We start from the raw sequence: 21,385 nt of genomic DNA on the forward strand, positions 1-21,385 counted from the left end.
TTGACTCTGATTCCATAAGAAACTAGAGATGCTTCTGCCCAATAGGGACAGGAAGGAGGAAGTCTAGAACCCAGGGGACTCTTGGAAGGTCTCTTAGTGCCTTCACACCCAGGGAGAACAGAAAATAAGCAATGGCAGCAATCCCAGTCCTCCGAGCAAAAAGCAACTAAATGTCTCACATCCCTGAAGGATGCCAATCTGGGTGGTGACACCAGACGTGTAACCCAAACAAGGAAAAGTGCTGGCTGAGGATCAGGAGGTTTAGAATGGGGGATTGAGGAGAGAGGTGATGAATATTTATTGTGATTTTGGAAAAAAGCTGTACCAGAAGGGAGCCTTCTTTTTCATTCTCTTAGAAATGTTGGTTTTGTAGGAGACGTTCTGTGTGATTAAATTGATAACTCCTCTCTTGGGGAGAAAGTGAGGACAATAGATTTCTGACAGGTTCCCCTGGGTCTCTCAGTATGGTCATTAGAGTTACCTTCTTAGAACATAAACACCATTCTCTTGTCTAAACCTTGCTGATGGCAGGAGACACAACAAATGAACTGGGCTGATAGTAAAATACTATGCAAGCTCCACAAATCACACTTTTGAGGAATATTCATGAAATGAAAATATGCTCATGACAAAGGAGAGGGGCAAATCATAAATGAGTCTGTACAGTAGGGTTTCACTTGTTAAATACTGTATGTATGTTTTCAAATGTGTATTTCTGGGGTAATGTTTTTGGAATAGAGTCCGATTCTTTTTCCTTGCATTTCTGTGTCTGGGACCTGTCCGCATTCAGGGGCTGGGGCTGGGCATCTAGGATGAGACCTGTTCTTGCAGAAAGAAGAAATGCAAAGAGGAGGAGAAATACAAAGGCAATATTCAGCTTTTGGTTATTGAAGCAGAATTTTTGAAATAGTCTTGAAATCTACTCTTTACCAAGACAAGAACTGACTTTTATAAGTTCTTTTAGCTCCCAACCAAGCTCTAAATATAAGAAACCATACTGATGACCAGATCACAGAATTGCATCGCTATGAACAAAAACTCAGGGTCAAAGAGAGAGCAGTGGTTCTCGAACTTTTGATCTCAGAACGCTTTCACAATTCTTTAAAATTATTGAGGACCCTAATCATTTCTATTTTAACTACTGATAGATATTTGTTTATGTGGATTATATCTATTGACAGTTACTATATGCCATAGACTGAATGCTTGTGTTCCCCCCAAATTCATATGCTAAGACCTAATTTCCAATGTGATGCCATTTGGAATAAAGTCATTGAGAGGTAATTAGGGTTAGATTAGGTCATGAGGGTAGAGCTCTCATGATGAGATTAATGCCCTTATAAAAAGGGAATAAGACATGAGAACTTTCTCTCTGTCATGTAAGTATACAGCAAGAAGAAGGCCATCTGCAAACCAGGAAGAGAGTTCTCACCAGACACTGCCACCTTGATCTTGGACTTCCAGCCTCTAGAACTGTGGGAAATATATGTCTATTGTTTAAGCCTCTGATAATGTGTTATAGTAGCCCAAGCTTAGATACCATCTTAGAAATTAAAACTGAGAAAATTTTAAAATATTTATTTATTAATTCACCTAAGATAAAAATAACTCCACCACATTAAGTCAACTACATAGTTTTATGAAAAAAACTTTTTCCAACTTCAAAAGAATGAGTAAGAAGAGTGGCATTATTTATATTTTGGCAAATCTATTTAATGTTTGGCTTAATGGAAGACAGCTGGATTCTCCGATCTGTTTCCAATCTGTTGTGGTATTATTGTTTGGGTTAAAATATAGGAAAACACATCCAGCCTCACACAGATATGTATCTGGAAGAAGAAGTATTTTAATAGCCTTTTCAGATAACTGTGGATATTCTTTGATACTATGCCAAAACTCGACAATAAATACTTTCTTTTTTTTTTTTTTTATAAATTTATTTATTTATTTTTGGCTGCATTGGGTCTTCGTTGCTGCGCGCAGCTTTCTCCAGTTGAGGCGAGCGGAGGCTACTCTTTGTTGCGGTGCGCGGGCTTCTCACTGCGGTGGCTTCTCTTGTTGCAGACCTCGGGCTCTAGGCACATGGGTTTCAGTAGTTGTGGCACACGGGCTCAGTAGTTGTGGTTGGCGGGCTCTAGAGCACAGGCTCAGTAGTTGTGGCGCACAGGCTCAGCCGCTTCACTGCATGTGGGATCTTCCCGGACCAGGGCTCGAACCTGTGTCCCCTGCATTGGCAGGCGGACCCCCAACCACTGCGCCACCAGGGAAGCCCCAATTAATACTTTCTTAAATGCTAGTTACAACTTGGAATCTGAAACCATATCAGTGAACATTCATACTGCTCCATTAGAGTTCATTCATTTATCTTGAACTCCAAATGAATCTTTAACCCATGCATGATTTTAAACATTATGCATTGATCATTTGGAGAATATTAGTTCACTGAGTTATGTAGAATTTCCTAATGTTTATATACTTCATTATACAATATCAAAAATCACCATCATCACAAATCTCATCAGAAAAATTTTGAAGTATCGGGAAGCTGTCAACTTCATATGGTGGTGGATACACATTTTCTAAACTTCTACTTTTGGGTTGAAAGCTCAAATTTTGTTCTTGGCAACAAATACTTCCAGCTGTTTTCCTTGAAATGACAGGCTCACTTCATTCATTTTTGAGAAAATGTCCACCAAAAATGCAAGTCTGACTACTCAGAGTTTGTCTATCAGTTGTTCTTTCAAGTAAAAATGGTGTTCCATGAAAAAAAATTGCTAATTCAGCTCACAACTCAAATAATTACATAAGTGCATTTCCTCAAAATACCCATTGTGTTTCAACATAAATTAGAAGTACTTTATTTGTACTTCCTAGTTAGCCACACAGAAAATTCAAAAGATGTGTAATCAAAAGTTGAGATTTTATATATATATTGCTTTATCAAGGACTTTCCTGAATGAAATTAGCAGGTTATTTTTGTTTTAATTTCTTCTTTGTCTCTTGAGGTTGTGTGTGTGTGTGTGTGTGTGTGATGGATACTGTATAGCACAAGGAACTATATTCAATGTCCTGTGATAAACCACAATAGAAAATAATATGAAAAAGAATATATATATGAATAAAAGTCACTTCACTGTACAGCAGAAATTAACATTGTAAATCAACTATACTTCAATAAATATTTTTTAGAAAAAAAGGAGTAAATGAAGGTAAGATAAAAAAAAGAAAGAAAGAAAGAAAGAAAGAAAGAAAGAAAGAAAGAAAGAAAGAAAGAAAGAAAGAAAGAAAGAAAGAAAGAAAGAGAGAGAGAGAGAGAGAGAGAGAGAGAGAGAAAGAAAGAAAGAAAGAAAGAAAGAAAGAAAAGAAACCAGATGAATCAGGGGCATCTTGCAGTCACTGGTAAGGAGTAAATCAGAGCAGCCCCTCTGCCCTGAGGTCAGGGTCACTGCCAGAATGGTACAAGGACTTGCTTCATACACTCAGTTGTGACCTTGGAAAGGGGAGGGGAAAGGAGCAGAAATCTGGAAGACTGAGCGTTTAACTAGAGTCTAGCTCATCCAAATGAAACTATTTAAACTAGCCTTGATAGAGGCTGAAACTCAGAAAAGATTGAATATTGAAACAGAAAGTAAGTATTTTTAAGACTGAGATATAACTCACGATTGAGCAAAGTCCCCCTACTAGCCATCAGGATAGGACCTCCAAAGGGACTATAGAGTGCCCTATAGAAAGCAGTCATTGTCTGAATAAATCAAAAAACTAAAAAGAAGTATGTTCATTGTTACCAGGGGTTAACTCTGGGTGGTGGAATTATGGATGGCTTTATTGTCTTTTCAGGCTTATCTGAATGCTGTTAATTTTTTATAATAAGGAATCATTATTTTAATAATCAGAAAATAGGAGGTAATGTCATATTACCTGAAAGATATTGTTCACATTTCTGAGCCTGGTGGAAAAACACCCTCCTTCTACCCTGCTTTACCTCCTCATCTTCCTCTCCACCCACTGCACCTCATTGCCAAGCGACTCCCTGGGCCCCACTGGCCAAGTTTGCTCAGGGCTCTGAAAATTTCTAGCAATATATGCATACTTAATCTTAAATGGAGAAACCGACCTCTATAGCAAAGGGTAGGTCAAAGCTCATACAACATTTGTATTACCGCCCCAAATATCTTTACATAAAACAATATCAGTAGTCACTTTCAAAAATTCACGAGGTTAGCTAATCGAAACAATAAAATCACAGCATAATAATTTTTAAAAATTTAGCAACTTCTTAGAGCTGCATCATTTAATAAGTAGCCACTTAGCCACATGTTGGCTACTGGGTACCTGAAATGGGGCTGGTAAAACTGAGAAATTGATTTTTCAATTTTATTTCATTGTAATTAGTTTAAAATAAAAACTGTTAATTCAGTTATTGGAAATTTTAAAAGTATGTTTGTGAATCTACTCTTTCGAATGTAAGTATTATGATATCTGAACACCAGTCAAGTACAGTCCTCCCTCAGTATGTGCTGGGGATTGGTTCCAGGACCCTCTGTGGACACCAAAATCCATGGATGCTCAAGTCCCATAGCTAGACCTCCATATCCATGGTTTCACATCTGGGAATTCAACCAACCCAGGATCGTGTAGTACTGTATGTTTTTATTGAAAATCATTCATGTATAAGTGGACTTGGGCAGTTCAAACCTGTGCTGTTCAAGGGTCAACTGTATTTCCAATGAAAATTTAGCTTCCAAATGGAAAGAGACTGTAAGTGTACAATACTTACAAAATTTAAACACTTAGTAAGGAAAAATGTAAAGTGTTTCATTACTAATTTTTTATATTGATTTCTAATTGCAGTGATAGTATGTTACATATATTGGATTAAATAAAATACAGTATTATAATTAAGTTTACCTGTTGGTTTTTACCTTTTTTATTGTAGTTACTAGAAATGTTTAATTATATAGGGCTGACAGTATATTTCTACTGGACAGTGCCAACTTCAAGCTTGTTGAGGTATAGTTACACATAAAATAATTTTCTTTACTTTTGACTGTTACTATAGGTCTATTTAAAAAGCCTTCCGTATCTCAACTGGAAATATTGTTCTTTTTCTCAAAAGTTGCCTCTTTTAAATGCTATAATCTCCAAGCTACCTAACCAGGTACCTGTAGTGTGTGAGAAGATTAATACTTAACGATGAATATGTACTTATGAGGAGTATGATGACGCTATTGCAATGTTGTTGCTAGGACATTTCTTTAAACCTAGAAAGTTCTGCCTTTCTTTCCAAGCCAGGCTAGCGGAAAATGGCTCCAGACATTGGGTACTTTTGTATAAAGCTAACAGTAGTTTTGTTTTCTATTTGTCATTATGACTCAATCCTCTTTGTCTTGGCTTTGTGGTGAAGGGTTGAACAATTAAAATGTCCCAGAGGTCCCCTTTTTAACTCTCAACAAAGCCCTAGCAAATGCTTCTGTGTCTTATTCACAGCAATGGTTTTTGCCTTTCAATGAAAAAGGAAAACTGGGAATAGTTTTCAGAGCTTTCAGAACTTCTTCCATTGAAATGCAAACACTCCTCTGGTGCCTCTGAAAATTCTGAGAAATTGTTGGGTTTTGGCGAGGTTTCCAGAAAACCTGGCATTCTTCTCCTGTTCATGGCTGGTTTAAGTCCTTCTCTTTCCAAGTACATTCAAGTAAAGTCAGCAGTTGAGATTGTCTCTTGCAGGGCAAACTCCCAACTTGAACACTGAACAAAAGGGTAACTTTTTCATTCCAAATTTGGGATTGTGACCAGTAAACCTCGCAACCTTACCTTGGCACTTCTCTCCCAATGCAACTTAGCTTCTAACATGCACCTTCTCCTTAACCCTATCCACGAACTGCCTTGTAGGCAGCGTTTGCAATGACTAGGCACACACCCCAACAAGTCACTCATGTGTTATAAAGATAATGACAGATATTGGCTTGGATTTCTTGGATTCTCTAACGCAGCCATCCTAACTTGTCTAAAAATTCTTCATCCATAATTTTCAGCATGCCACCCAGCCCATGCTCTCTATTCCAAAGTATCAGTGTAAAATGAAGCCACCCATCTTTTCTATCTTCATTTCCTCAATAGCAGTAGTCTGAATAGGTAAACCAAGAAAGTGATTGCCAAGCATTCGATTAACACATCACCAGACTCTGATCTGGTATAGAATCAATGCAGATATGTCCTCCTTATTTACTGTCTATAATATACAACCTTGCTTCTGTTATGCCATCATATAATAATAATTTGAAAGGTGATGTTATTTACTGTTCTGCATGTATTTATCTCAACTCAAGAGCAGGAATCATGTCTGGTTTTCCTTTCATGGATCATAGTTTAAGTCCAGTGGTTACTTATTTAGTGATTGTCACTTAAGAAACTGTTAACGTAACAGCTCCTAGCATGTTGGGGAAACAAACAGGGCCAATTCATGCTCAGGTAGAAAATAAGAAGATCTCATCTGGGGTGGAGCTAAAAGTGGCTAATGCATGTGGAAGAAAAGCAAGAAAAAACTAAGAAGGGATAAGCTCTCTTCTATTAGATGCCCTGCAACCTTTTGATTTAGTAAATCATCTTCAATCTCCATATTCACCAAGTATCAGATACTTAAACATCATAACAAAACCCTAATTAAAATGTTGAAGAACAATTCTGTTATAAAATATAGTTAAAAACACAACTCTCTCCATTTATCAACAAATCTCTCTGGGACTCTATTTCACCTTCTGAAAAGTGAGGGAATTAGACTAGATATCCAGATTCCAGTGGTTCCATAAATCTGAGCCATGGACCTTTAATTACTGCAGTCCTAAAGAAAGTTTTGCAAGCCTGTGACCCAAAATAAAATGAAAAGACCGGTACTGTACTAATTCTTAACAACAAAATTGGCGTATATGGGTAATAATGATTTTCTTGAAAATGCAAACATTTTTTAAAAACCAAATGGCAGAAAAGATCAAAATATAAGACAACTTTTAGCCCTTAGGCTATGGCTATGGTTCACACTCAGACACTGAGGGCTCAGTCACAGTACTGGGCACAAACAATGTGTTCAAGAAATTTTTTCTCTATGATTGTGTAAATATACCCCAGAGCACTCTCTGAAAGCCAAGGTAGCAGTTCTGGAAAACTGCTGACCAATTAGCACACCTTCTGGATATTATGTGAACAAGGAGAAAGTCGCATCACCTACATGAGCCTGGTTGACCTTGTCTGTGTTCAGGGAAAGCTCTCCTCCCGGACCCTTCCTCCTTACCATCCCATCCTCCCCAACTCTCCATTCCATGCCATGCTGGCCAAGAAATATTTTTCAGAGCATTTTTCATATACGTTTATAGGCTCCGGAATATGGTTTTACTAGGGGTTCAAACTTGAGGCTGTAACTAAAGTTCCAGTATTAACAGCAATGTTCCTGGATACAGATTTTAATTTGTAGTAAATTTAAGAGTTCAAAGTATTTTAAAACTATCACTTGCAAGACAAAACTTATTATCTGGAAACTAACCATACAGCATAGTGGATTTCCCTTTTATTTCACTCACACACACACACACACACACACACACAGCTTTCCATATTAAGCTAATCTTTCCAGACAGGAGGACTAGAGAGGAGCAGAGGCTACCAATGATCAGTGTTGTGTTCTGTGAAACGCAGTGAACTTAGTATTTATCACTAGGAGAAAAAAACATTTTTCTTACAGTTGTGAGATTATCCATGGACATATAACACATTAGTTAGAAAACAATTTAAACTGGGAAATAAGATTTTGAGCCAGTGACCTACATATGTAAAAAATGAAAATTCTTTAAAAGCCATTTGCTGAATTCTTACAATCTTCCAAGCAATAAAATTGACCAAGGAATCAGTGCAATCACATCAGTACCAATATTGGGGAAAGAATCTCCTTGGTTAAACCATAAATTCACTTAATTTTTAATCTGCCATACATCTCCTATTTAGAAAGCCATCTTGAGGTTGTTTCTACCATATGGCACAGAACAGTCTAGAGGGTCAGGGGATCCTGGGTAGAAGAGGCAGAGAGAGCTAGCCATAGCAGCAAACTGCTTTAAATTGGCTCTTCCGTTACAAAGCAAATGGAGTGATGTGTCAGTTTGCAAAGAAATAAAATGAAAAATTGCTTTCAAAGGCCTCAGAATGGACCCTGCTTTGAGGCATTGGAAAAAATTGATTTCAGTAATTGAAAGCAAGTTTTGCGGTGCATGAACAATCAGCTTTCACAGACAATTCTGCCTACACAGCCCGCTGACTTTCATGATATCTGAATTAAGATTGTTCCATATCCACAAACAAGCAAACAAGCCAGGTGGGCTCAAATCTGTGTCTTTTTTTCTACATGCCTCTAAACGTAAGTCTAAAAGTTAGTTATGACAAATGTCAATTAAGATCTTCCACACATGATAGCAAATTTCTTCCCTGATGCGGCCACGTTACCAGATCTTAACCAAATAAAAGATGAACCCGATCCAGATTGGATTTTTTTTTTTTCACCTCATCACAGACAGCCACAGCTCTCAACCACAGCACAGGTAGCCAAATTATTTGTTTGAAAATCTATCTTCTCAATTCTAAATAATGAGATTAAATCCTCATTATTCTTCTATCAGTCAGAGCCTAAATCCAAACAAAACAAAAAAAATACCAAGCTTAATTTCACATCCCTAAAGATAGGAAGGGTTTGGGGTGATCATCTTGATTATAACCCACTTCCAAACAAGACCACATCTAAAATATTCCAAAACAGCTAAAATGATACATTCAATTTTTAAATGACCTTCAGAGAAGGTCACTATACTCTATTTCAGGTGTTCATTCTGGAATTGTCAAATCATGAAATCCCTCATACTGAAATTCCATTCATCTTCAGTGTAAGTTGAAGCAATTGGACACAAATTTCTGGAATCTTCATCAAGCCCTGGAATCACCTTGCCCTTCCATTCTCCCCAGCTTGCTAACCTTCTTGTGGCCACAGGACTCCTGCCAAGTTCAGAAATGATGCATTTAGACTTAAGAACAGAAAATGTTATATAGTAAGAACTAAAAAAAAAAAAGTTAGTGATTATGATGATATTATGACAGTTATGTCATATGATATTATGACAGATATTATGACAGTTAGCCCAGGTGGCATGGCAGCCACTTCGGTGCTGCTCTCACCAAATACTGGATTTTGTTTTTAAGCAGTCACTGTGTGAAGCTTGATATAACCCCCTCCATTCCCTTTTCCTGTTCCTTCCCCTGACTGTGATCATAGCTAAAGAAATTTATAGAACTTTACTGACCTTTCTACAAATTTATGCTAACTTCTACTGCACTCCTAGCTGACCAAAACCTTATTGTTTATCTCATGGGCCTTCCCTAGCACACTTCCTAAACAAACATCCAAATCTCTGCTACCTTCAGTCTTTTCCATCTGAAGTCTCTTCTCCCACATGATTGATTTTCCTACTATTGATTGATTTTCCTACTATTGATTGATTTTCCTACTATTGATCTTCAGGAATTGATTTTCCTACTATTTTATGTACACCAGCGCCTTGCAAAACACCTGAAAGATAGAGGTTATTCAATATATATGTATCTGATTGAAACCAAAAACAATATTTAGTGTAGTTTCTTCACAAACTTCTACTTCCTTTTTTCTAAAGAATTAGGGAAAATCTTAGCCAAATGCAGGTAAGCGACAATTTTCTGTGTTCATCCCATTCAGGCCCCTTTCTGTCATCCTGTTTCCACGATTGTTGCTGTTGTTCTGTGTCCTACATTACCCTGTTCCAACTGGATCTGTATCAAAATGGTCACAGTGGTGACTTCTATGACTCTTGTCTTGGTGCTAATCGCACATAATGCTCCATGTCTTGGTCTTAAGTTGACAAGTTCCCAACTTGATGGTGGAATTTGCAGTACACATTCCCTTTGAACTGATGCTCCTGTTTCCTGGTTATCGCTTCTCTCCCCTTGGCTCAGTTCTCTGACTCGGGGGTAATCAAGTCCACTCCCGATAGTGGCATGACTGGGTCCCCCTTATTCTTCCCAGTCACAGCACCACACTACCCCATGGGGAGTGTCACATGCACGAGTGTGGACACCCCAGTCCAAGCTCCATACACACGCACCTATAACAGCTGTTCGTTGGCCACAGCTGGGACCAAGGTTGTGCACATCAGCTGTGGGATCGGGGGGGGGGGTGGGGGGCAGGGGAGGGATGCCAAAGAAGAGGCCAGTCCAGGCCCCGAGAACAGAGAATTCCAGAGTCCCAGTCATGGGGCATGTGGTCTACAGGGGCTCTAAGTACCGGAGGAGGACGATGCACTCAGAGTTGAGGCAGAGCCTTCTAAAGCAGGGGTCCAGGGCAGGGCCCCACTGCCAGGGTCTGAGGACAGCACTGCTGCCACTTCAGTCGTTCTCTGATCTGCATAACAGTTTCCGAAGGACAGTAGAGCCTGAGCTTTTCACTTGAAAAACACCATCCTTTATCCCGAAGTAATTAATTCTGTAATGATTTCTGTGCTGCTCTATCAAACATTCCTTAATCTCTGTGGCCTGAAGGGCCAACCATTTTTTACCACCATCAATTGAGATGCACACAAATCTTCATTTTCCTCCTCTTTTCATTTCATCTTGACAGAAGGCATTTCCTCCTTAAGTCCTCTCTTCCTTACCGCCTTTCTCAAAAAGAGGGTCATTCCTTACGATGGAAACAGCATATACACACTGATGGTGTGCAAGATGGCTTGAGGTGGTACATGGAATAGACTTTTCTGAAAATTATATACTGAATTTAATATGCATTATAAAAATCTAACCAGCGTATCAGACCGATGGTATTGTTGCATAAATTGACACTGAGTAAAAATTTGAGTTGACTTTAAATACAGTTGACCCTTGAACAACTCGGGGATTAGGGGTGATCACCCTCTGAATAGTCGAAAATCAATGGGCGTATAACTTATAGTTGACCCTCAGGATCCGCAGTTCCGCATCTGTGGATTCAAGCAACCTCGGATCATGTAGTGTTAATAGTATTTACTTTTGAAAAAAGTCCGTGTATGTGGAGCTGTGCAGTTCAAGCCCACATTGTTCAAGGGTCAACTATATACATATATATTTATATATTTATATTTATAAAATTGTAAAGAGTTGACTTAGATATGGAAAACATGGTGAAGGTGGAACAGAAATGATAGAAGTTTGAGGAACTGATAACAACAAACCTGGAGAATGATGTCATGGGAAAGGGAAGGGGGGTGTTTCTAGAAGGGGGGTGTATTGTGGTGCTCGTGACCTGTGGCTTTGGGGTCATGGAGACCTGAGTTTGAGACTCTGCACTTCTACTTGTGAGCTGTATGACCTTGGGCACTTTTCTTATATATTTTTTTTAATTGTGAGATGGAATAATAATCGGAGCTTCATCATCGGGATGCCACACAGATTAAATGAGCCGTCTCACGCCAAGCACTTAGCACAAACCCTGGCACATATGATGATGGACGAGTGGTCAGCGGGGTCAGGTGCTGCAGAGGAAGGTAAGGGCTGGGGCATTTCCTCTAGAATCACACAACAGAGAAGGCCTGAGAACGTGAAGAGAGCATTTACAGGAAGTGATAGGGACAGAAGCTAGGCTATAACCGGTACCAAAGGATAAAACATGAGAAAAGAGACAATAAATGGAGATAATTTTTTAAGGGTATTTGGCTCTATAGGGGAAAGTAGATTTACTGGTAGGTCATTGGGGTTGAGGGGCGATTTATTTTGGTGAGCTCTTTTCCCAATAGAAAGAGGTAATATTAAGTAGAGAATTAAGATACAGAATATGAGGATAATCGGTTAGAGCTATGAGTCCCAAAGAATGGTGTCCATTCCCCTAGGGGGTCCCTGAGATGTTTCAGTGGGTCTGGGTGATCACGGCTGTTTTCCTAATCCTAATGAGATGTTACTTGCCTTTTTTACTGTATGACATTTGTATCGTCAGCACAAAAGCCATGGTGGGTAAAATTGCTGGCACCTTGGCAGGAATCAAGGCATCAAGACCGTCTTAGCAGGGGTGTCTTCCTCACCATCACATGCAGTACAATCAGTGTCAGTTCTACTTAAGAATGTCTTTGATGTAGCAAAAAATTACTAATTTTATTAAATCTTGACGCTGAGTGCAGGTCTTTGTCATGTTCTCTGTGACAAAATGAGCAGTATACATAAAGTACTTCTGTTACAGACGGAGTGTAATGGCTATCTTCAGGACTGATGGATTCGTGAGCTGAACCAGCCCCTTTGTTCATGGAATACCATTCTTCCTTTAAAGAATGGCTGACAAACTACGGCTATTCAAATTGAGTGATTGGCTGACATTTTCTTGGAAATGAGCAAATGAGCCCGTCACTTCCAGAAAAACTGACAATATTTGTTGCCAATAATAATATTTGAGCTTTCAAAAAAATTATCATTTTGGAAAATTTGTGTCTGCCACCGTGAGGTTGACAGCTCTCAAAACTTTAACACTTTTCTGATGTGATTGGTGGTGACACTGATGAATATGATATTTTTGATATTATAAAATAAAATGTGCCAACATTTGGAAGATCCGCATAAGTCAATGAATGACCAGATTCCAAATGACCACACATAATGTTCAAAATGATGCCTTATTAGAAGACTAGTTCAAAGTAAAAAATAGATGAACAGATTTTAAAGTAACAAGGTATGAAAGTTCATGAATATGCCTTCAGCATCTACATTGACACTAACCTTTAAAAAAACAACCGCTTATTGAGTTTTGGTGTCCTATCAAAGAAAAATATCCGCAATTATCTGAAAAAGTTATTAAAATAGACCTCTCTTTTCCAGCTCCATATATGTGTGTGGCAGGATTCTCTTCCCATACTTCAACCAGACAATCATTTCACAACAGATCGTATGGAGAAGCAGAAAGGAGAATCAGCTGTCTTCTATTAAACCAGACATTAAAGAGAATTGCAAAAACATAAAACAATGCTACTCTTCTCACTAATCTTTTTGTTTTGAAGAATATAAATATATTTCTTTTTCTTTGAAAATTCGATTTAGTTGACATAGGCTGGGTTTATTATTGTTATTTTTAAGTAAATTAAAACAGTTTTTAAATTCTCTGTTTCAGTTCCTCATACGGTAAGGGTCAATACCCACAGTTCACATAAACAAAATGTTCATTGGGGGGTTCAGTAATTTTTCAACTGTAAAGTCTGATCGAAAAGATCGGGTTAGAGAATGGTACTAAGAGGCAGAAATGGGTGGGATGCAGAACAGGACTGAAGGAGTCCCTCCAAGACACTGGAGGGATACTTCTCCCATAGGAAACAGGTAAGGTGGAGAGGATTAGCAGATGCAAGGCATTTTTAGGTTTGGTCAAGGGAATTCAAAGGATTTCCCATCTGAAGGTTTGTTTTCACTGTGATGCAAGGGTTGAGGTCATACCTGGAAAGAGAGGGGAAAGAGCAGGAAGGTGAGGAGTTCGAGGGACCCATGGAACAGCCCTGGGGCACCAGAGAACACCTGGCCAGAGCCTGAGGAGGGAAGACTGCGCAGCACAGGGCCCCAGGGTGGGTTTGCACTGCTGAACCAGGGAAAACCCTGTGCTCAGTACCCTGCCAAAGCCACTCCACAAGGGCAGTCACGTACTACCAGCCAGCTGGATTTATGGTAGTTAGTTAACTTCTCATCAATTTAATATTACAACCATACAGAAATAGAACAGAATCTCAAAACCATGTAGGTCCACCACCACCATTTTAACAGTTATAATGTTTTGCCATAGGTAACGTAGACTGACTGTTTAAGCTAACCTATTTCCAGATACCTCAAAATGTCCTAAAATATTTGATTAGTTGCTTAGTTCACTCTTGACATTCTGATTTTATAAACACACAGTTTAAAAATTCTGCTTCCAATGTTGATTTTGAAATGTAACTCTAGAAGATTGGACAGTTGACAATCTTGCTGTCTTATTTTAGCTTTATACAGACAACAGCAATTTTACTGGGGAAAAATTGTTAAATGGATTCATTTTTCACTTCCTCTTTTAAAAGGTATTATATGGCCTGTTGACTCAGTGTGTTACATAGTGAGGCTCTGATGCAACTAAAAAAATCAAAGCTCAGCTTTCTTGTATGAAGTGAACAAATTCCAAGGGTTAAAGTGAAATCTTCAGGACCCAAATTCTAGGACTGGATCATGTCCTCACTATGTAATTTTTTATGATATTCAGTGATTATATTTATTAGAACATTTAATGCAAAATTAAAAAACAGGACAGTAATGACAAAAGAAATTAATAAAATGTATAAATGATACACAAGACTATTACTACTATAAATTAGAAAACCACAAGTATATTTGAAACACCTATGAGTGTTCTAAGAGCACTATTCAATACAACACATGCCAATGACACAGATGTGAAGATCACTTATTTTACAAGTAGAAGACCACTTCATGCATAATCTGGTGTAAACCATTTGGTCTCTGGTGCTCTAGGCACCAAGAGTCTTATTTTACTAGCAACTATTGAGCACCTGCCAAGATCCTGTGCCATGGATGCTACAGGAGTACAAGTAACTATGACATGGTCTCAGTCCTGAAAAAGCAAGTATTGTAAGATAACCATTGGCTGACAACCAGCCACAGAATCTCAGAGCCTTTGACTGTGTAGTTTTGACAGGTAACTAAGCTTTAGAACTTCAGTCTCACCAACTATGGAAACACTTGTTCTCCTTTCACCAAAATTAAAGGTTCAGAGGGTTACACAACACTCTGGGGCATTTGTGGAGCTATATACCCATGTAGGGCTGCAGGCAGGCCTAGTGATCGCAGCTGAGGTCAAGGTATTGAGAACATCACAAGTTCTGATACGAACAATCTCTGTCTCTGACATCCCATGAGCCATAAGGTACCACAATTTTTCTACTCAAAGTGTTGTGCAGAATGAGAAGGGTAGTATGAAGTTTGCATACTTATTCTGTGAGGTCTTCAATGTGATCCGCTATTGAAGGGTATAATAATGTTGGTATTACCAGGACATCATAGAGCTCTTCCATTTACTCAACAAGCTCTCATTTTTTAAATGGAATTATTAGCAATAATAATAACAATGAAGAATTGTATTGCTCTTGAAAGTTTATAAAGTGATTTTTGTATGTCCCCTTGGGTGATTATAAAGACTTGTACACAGAAAAGTATCACAACAAAACTCTGAACTATACATTGAGTATGTCTATAAAACTGTTTAGACCTTGTTACAATGCTCTGTTGTACTAATCCCTCCCAGATAGCAGTGGGAATCATAGTTCATTATGTCAGTGTGTTCCTGGTTTGCTAAACTGTTCTTTTAAAAGTCCCTCCAATTCGAAATGAAAATGTTATTTAAAAAAATATTGGGGTGGCCAAAAAGTGCCTTCGGTTTTTAACTAAAAATAAAAGACACATTTTTCATTTTCACTAAGAACTTTATGGAACAACGTATTCACCCTTTTGTTCCACTACCTTCTGCCATTTTTCAGGCAATTTTGTAATTCCATCTTTCCAAAACTTTTAATCTTTTTGAGCAAAGAACTGTTCCAAGTGCCTTTTACAGTCTTCCAGGGAATGAGAGACAGATGATTCTGGACGAATAGGATTTCTGGGTGACACTGAGGAGTAAGTTTACTTTGGAAATTATAAATTTGTAAAATTATCCATCCTCAATGGTATTATTTTTTCCAGCAGTACTCAGTGGCCTGAGTGGACATGTGAGAGGCATAAATGTCATTTATTATCATCCCCAAAGAGCTAATGAGGAGATGACATAAAGGCAGTTTCTTATTTTTTAAATAAAATTTGCTGAGACATTTTGGATTAATCCATAAGACAGAGGTTTTTTTAAAATGTTACTTCTGACTTAAACTCTGAAATATGGTCTTGGAATTATCTATGTCCATAGGAAGTTTATAAAATTTTATCATTCATGTTAATACTTTGCAATTATCTAGCTCTTTATTTCAAATGACTTTTTCAAGGTTTGGCATAGATAAATTTCTTGACTTATAACTGAATGCCTTTTTATCACAAGCATCAATATCATCATTATTTACATTTATCAATTATGTTGGCAAAGCACTTCTGCTAGTATCACCCTATTTGAGCCTCATTCACTTATTTATTTATTCCACAATGTTTTTCAGTCTTTAAAATGTGTCTTGGATCTATACTAGGTGCTGGCGATACAGCAATTAATTACTAAGTCTAATTAATTACTATGATTATTGAGAGTGTTCTCTGCTCTCATTTCCATTACAGACTAGTGATGCAGTTACACAAGTAGACAGATGATTCCAGTATGCTGGGGACAATCCTATGATGGCATTTGGGGAATTCCCAAGTGGGATTCCCATGCAAGCACACATGAGATGGTTCAAAACCAGAACAAAGTCAGGAGGGCATCTGGCCTTAGAACAACTTTGCAAAAAGAGAGGACAGAGAAAATGCTTTGTTTCATTTCACAGATGAAGAACCAGGGTTCAGAAAAATCCAGTGGCCTACAGCCAATAAGAATTATGTGATAGAGTTAAGACTGCCAACTCTTACCCCTTCTCCCTCCACTGCACAATGGGTATCATCACCAAAATCATTACTGTCCCTTCATCATCATTATCATCATCATCATCACTGTAAGAAATTTAATAGAAAATATATAGCCCACAACCTCAGTTCATATCCAAAAAGAGAGAGTAAACTAGCATCAAAACACTGGTGAATGATACAAAAACATTACCTAGTAATAACTGTAGAGTATCACATAGGTTCACAGGTTGCTATGGGTATTTCATGTGACTAGAGCCCAGCTAGTTTGCAAAGGGCAGGCTCCTTGGAGGGGATAAATGTTGAGGAATGCTCAAAGAAGAATCAGAGAATCGTGTGGCAAAGAGAGAAGGGAAAGGGATTGAAGATGGAAGAATCACTTTAGGTGGCTCCCTAGAGGGGCTGACAAGATGTAGCCACGGTGTGGTCCCCCGCCACAGGCACACAGGCCAAGCGTAGCCAGAGATAAGAATATTCAAGTATGGTGAAACCATCAATGAGGCTTGACACTTCTAAGAGGTCCTGTGAATTTCTTCACACGTAGATTTCTTCTGATTGTATGAGAAAAGGAAATACAGAGGTTAAAGAGAAGGATGTATGATCATTTAGGAAAGAAGCAAGAGAAAGTTTTATCTGAATTATGAGAAGGGTCATCTGAGAAAATTCTTAAAGAACTAGACCGTTGAGAATCTATCACATTTTTTTTATGGTCACAGATTATGACCCTTTCTTCTCCTTTCTTAGAAAATGTTCATTTTCTAAGAAAAGGCAGCATTTCTTTTAACTGCCTAGTTTTTTGGTCTACTCCTCCTGTCATAGCCCCCTTACACACAGAATTTTAAGCATTTTGCTCTTTCCTTGAAACTGGGACTATTTTTCTTAGTCTATTAAAAACATAAGGATTCCAAGCCTTTCTGTATAAGTGATAATAATTGCCAAAATGTTGATTTGGCTTTTAATACGTTCAAATTTAATTTAAATTTTGGAACAATTACTACTACAGACTACACTTTACAGATTATTGACCATTCCAAACATTTCAGTCCAATCCATTAGACCCCAAAGTCCTTTGCTTCCCAGAAAACAGATTTTTGACTGTGGATGTCTGAGCAGCCTTTAAAACGCCCAACCAAACTCTGAACTGTCATAGTAGCTGGGTAGGAGATAAGGGGTAAGAAAAGTATCCAGTCATCCAACCACATTTCTGCTTTTTTGTACAAGCTTCGGATGAAATACAGTCACTCAATACTGTCCTTTTGCTTCTCTTTCCCTCCCTCCCTTTCTCTCTGCCCATTGGCCTAGAGAGGGGAACCCTAAACCTTTTGGAACCCTGCCAGCAGGACCAAAAGAATCCTTGACTATTTTCCCAGGGAATTCCTGCCTTAAATGTCAGCAGAGTACAACTTGCCAGCCAAAGCAGAATCCGCCTGGACCTGAATCAAGAAAACTGCGCCTGCTATAACCAAACGGAAAAACCTGGCCCCATGGGGCAAGGGGACAGGGGCAGCGATAGAGTGAAAGGGTCCACATCCATTGCCAAGACCCAGGTTTTGTCAGATTCACCTCACTGAGGAAAGGAAGCTAAGTCAAACTTTTTTTGGTTCCTTGCTGTTTTTTGATTGTTATTTTTATTTTTCTCTTTTGGTGGTGAACCATATCTCCAGCAACCACTCTGAATTACTATAACAGTGAGGTAACACCTCTCTGAAAAGGGAACAAATCTCCACTGAAGCCCTTTGTTGTGGTGCTGGTGGTTGCCTGCTGCTGCCCATGCTGTTTTGTTTATTTGTTTGTTTTTAATGAACATAATGATATATAAGTGCTCAGGGGGCGGGATTCATATCACTGAGATTCATGAAAAGCAAGATAAGATTTGTGAGTTGCGACTGAGTCTGTCCCTGCCAGCCTGGAGACACTTCCTGTCTGGTCCTGAGGTACTGCTGGCATTTTTAGTGCATTTGAGTTAGTCTTCAATCTCCAAACACATGAAGGAATACTAAAAGTTCTGAGGGCCAGGATGGGAAAAGGGGTCTACACATCCCACAGATATACATCAGCTCCCAAGGATAACAATGTGATATAGTAGATTAAAAATTAGGAGCAAAGTGCATCAATCACTAGTTTTTGCCGAGTACTCGTAATTTTCATTTACCCTTCTTTCATTTTTCTCATATGTTACTGACCTACAACTTCACAAAGCTATTCAACTAAAAACTCACAAGCTTGCCTGACATACAAGATTGATTTTAAATCAATGTGCCATGTCACTATCCTTTTCCTAAAGATCAGAGCACTATATAGTAAGAAAGTCAAGAAGATTTCATCAATAAATTGTTATTCCATCTTTAAAGATTTATTTATTGATTGATTGATTGATTGCTACGTTGGGTCTTCGTTTCTGTGGTAGGGCTTTCTCTAGTTGCGGCAAGCGGGGGCCACTCTTCATCGCGGTGCGCGGGCCTCTCACTATCGTGGCCTCTCACTATCGTGGCCTCTCTTGTTGCGGAGCACAGGCTCCAGACGCGCAGGCTCAGTAGTTGTGGCTCACCGGCCTAGTTGCTCCACGGCATGTGGGATCTTCCCAGACCAGGGCTCGAACCCGTGTCCCCTGCATTAGCAGGCAGATTCTCAACCACTGCGCCACCAGGGAAGCCCCAATATTCCATCTTTAAATGAATTTAGGCCCTTGCAAGGTTACCAATGGGAAAAAAAAAATTGAGGTCCTGAATCTCATTTGGCTCTAGGCCTAGGCCAGTTCAAAAACAGGTCAACTTAGAAGCTATTACTTATATTCGCCAGGGCTCCCTGCCTCATACTTTTTCTACCATCACAAGTGCATCATAGCTGATACCTTCCATTATCATATGCTGCATGCATTGCCACAGACAGTCCTATTGGAAGTTTCTGTCCCTAGTTTAAAGAAAAGCCAGGGAAATAGGTGGCTACTGCACAAGACTGAACGTGTCACCGGAAGACCAATAAGACCATCTCAAATATAAAAAGGATAATAAGGAAGACCTAATAAGAAAAACTACCGCCAGTAGGTGAAGGGTTAATCCCTGGTCAATTTTGAACCTCTCTGCTGAGAGTACTAATAAGTGTGAGTTTGTGCCAATTAGGGTGGCCCTTCCCTGGATGGGAACAGCCATCCCTTAGGAACTGGACTGTCAACACATTCTACCAGGGCAGTGATCAGCCAGCCAGAAGAAAGGGAAAGGGTCTGAGAAACTGTGGTAACCAAGTTCTGCTGGCACTTCGCAAAATGGTGCCGGGAACTGCCAAGGCCATGGAGTGAATGCTAATAAGCTGAGGGCAACTTACAAAGAGTGGACCTGAAAAATGTCCCCCCAGTGACCAGCAGCTGTAGGGAGTGCCACTTTTGGTGGGTTCCTGTGGATAGGACCACAGGCCTCATTCTTGAGGACAAACCTAAGCCTTGCAACATTGTTCCTTGGGTGCAAAGACCTCACAAACACTTCTGACTCAATGTCAAAGTTTTCAAATTAAAAAAAAAATTTTTTGCACCTTTACAAAAAATCTCATTCTAAAATCTGAATGGTAAACAGCTTTAAGAATCAACATGAAATATTTTAAGTGTTCTTTGTGGATTCCCATAAACTCCTCCCTTCCCCTCTCATCAGAGTTTGTTCTGACTTTCAGGGAGCATAATTTTAAAAGCCTGCAACCCCTGATGGACAGCCATCAGTGTGCAGCCACATTCTTAAGGATGTAAATTCAATCTTTGTTATCTGAGAATGCTTGAAACAGGATTAAAGAGCTCCTCTGCAATTCACACTCAAAATTGTAATTCCTCTTTCTCATGAGCGCTTTTCAACCATTCCCAATTCTCAAGTACCCAAAGGAGACAAGAAAACAAAAAATTGTAACTATGATGTGAAAACATAACCGTTTTCTTCTTCTCTCTCCTGTATTTCTTTCTTGCCACACCTCATTCTGAATAAAACTCCTATGTGAAATGCGATGGTAGGCGGAGAGGCAGGGCAGGGAGAGGGAGGGTCCCATAGGTAGATGTGAGGTATTATCACAGGTCTAGTTGTTGGATTGAGTGGTGGTTCACGGATGGTCATTGTATACCTTAAAAGTAATTAATTAATTAATTAATTAATCCCTGGTGGCGCAGTGGATGAGACTCCGTGGCGCTCCCAATGCAGGGGCCCCGGGGTCCGATCCCTGGTCAGGGAACTAGATCCCACATGCATACTGCAACTAAGAGTTCGCATGGGGCTTCCCTGGTGGCACAGTGGTTGAGAATCTGCCTGCTAATGCAGGGGACATGGGTTCGAGCCCTGGTCTGAGAAGATCCCACATGCCGCGGAGCAACTGGGTCCGTGAGCCACAACTACTGAGCCTGCGCGTCTGGAGCCTGTGCTCTGCAACAAGAGAGGCCACGATAGTGAGAGGCCCGCTCACCGCGATGAAGAGTGGCCCCCGCTTGCCGCAACTAGATAAAAGCCCTAGCACAGAAATGAAGACCCAACACAGCAATCAATCAATCAATCAATCAATCAAATAAATAAATCTTTAAAAAAAAAAAAAAGAGTTTGCATGCCACAACTAAGGAGGCTGCGAGCCGCAACTAAGGAGCACACATGCCACAACTAAGGAGCCCACCTGCCGCAACTAAGACCTGGTGCAACCAAAGAAATTTTTTTTAAAGTAATTAATTACCTATTATAAAATAAAAGAGGGCCATACATGTACTAGTGATGACAGAGTGTCATACACCAAG

The sequence above is a fragment of the Eubalaena glacialis genome, chromosome 15, assembly GCF_028564815.1.
Source record: "Eubalaena glacialis isolate mEubGla1 chromosome 15, mEubGla1.1.hap2.+ XY, whole genome shotgun sequence".
NCBI classification, from domain to species: Eukaryota; Metazoa; Chordata; class Mammalia; order Artiodactyla; family Balaenidae; genus Eubalaena; species Eubalaena glacialis.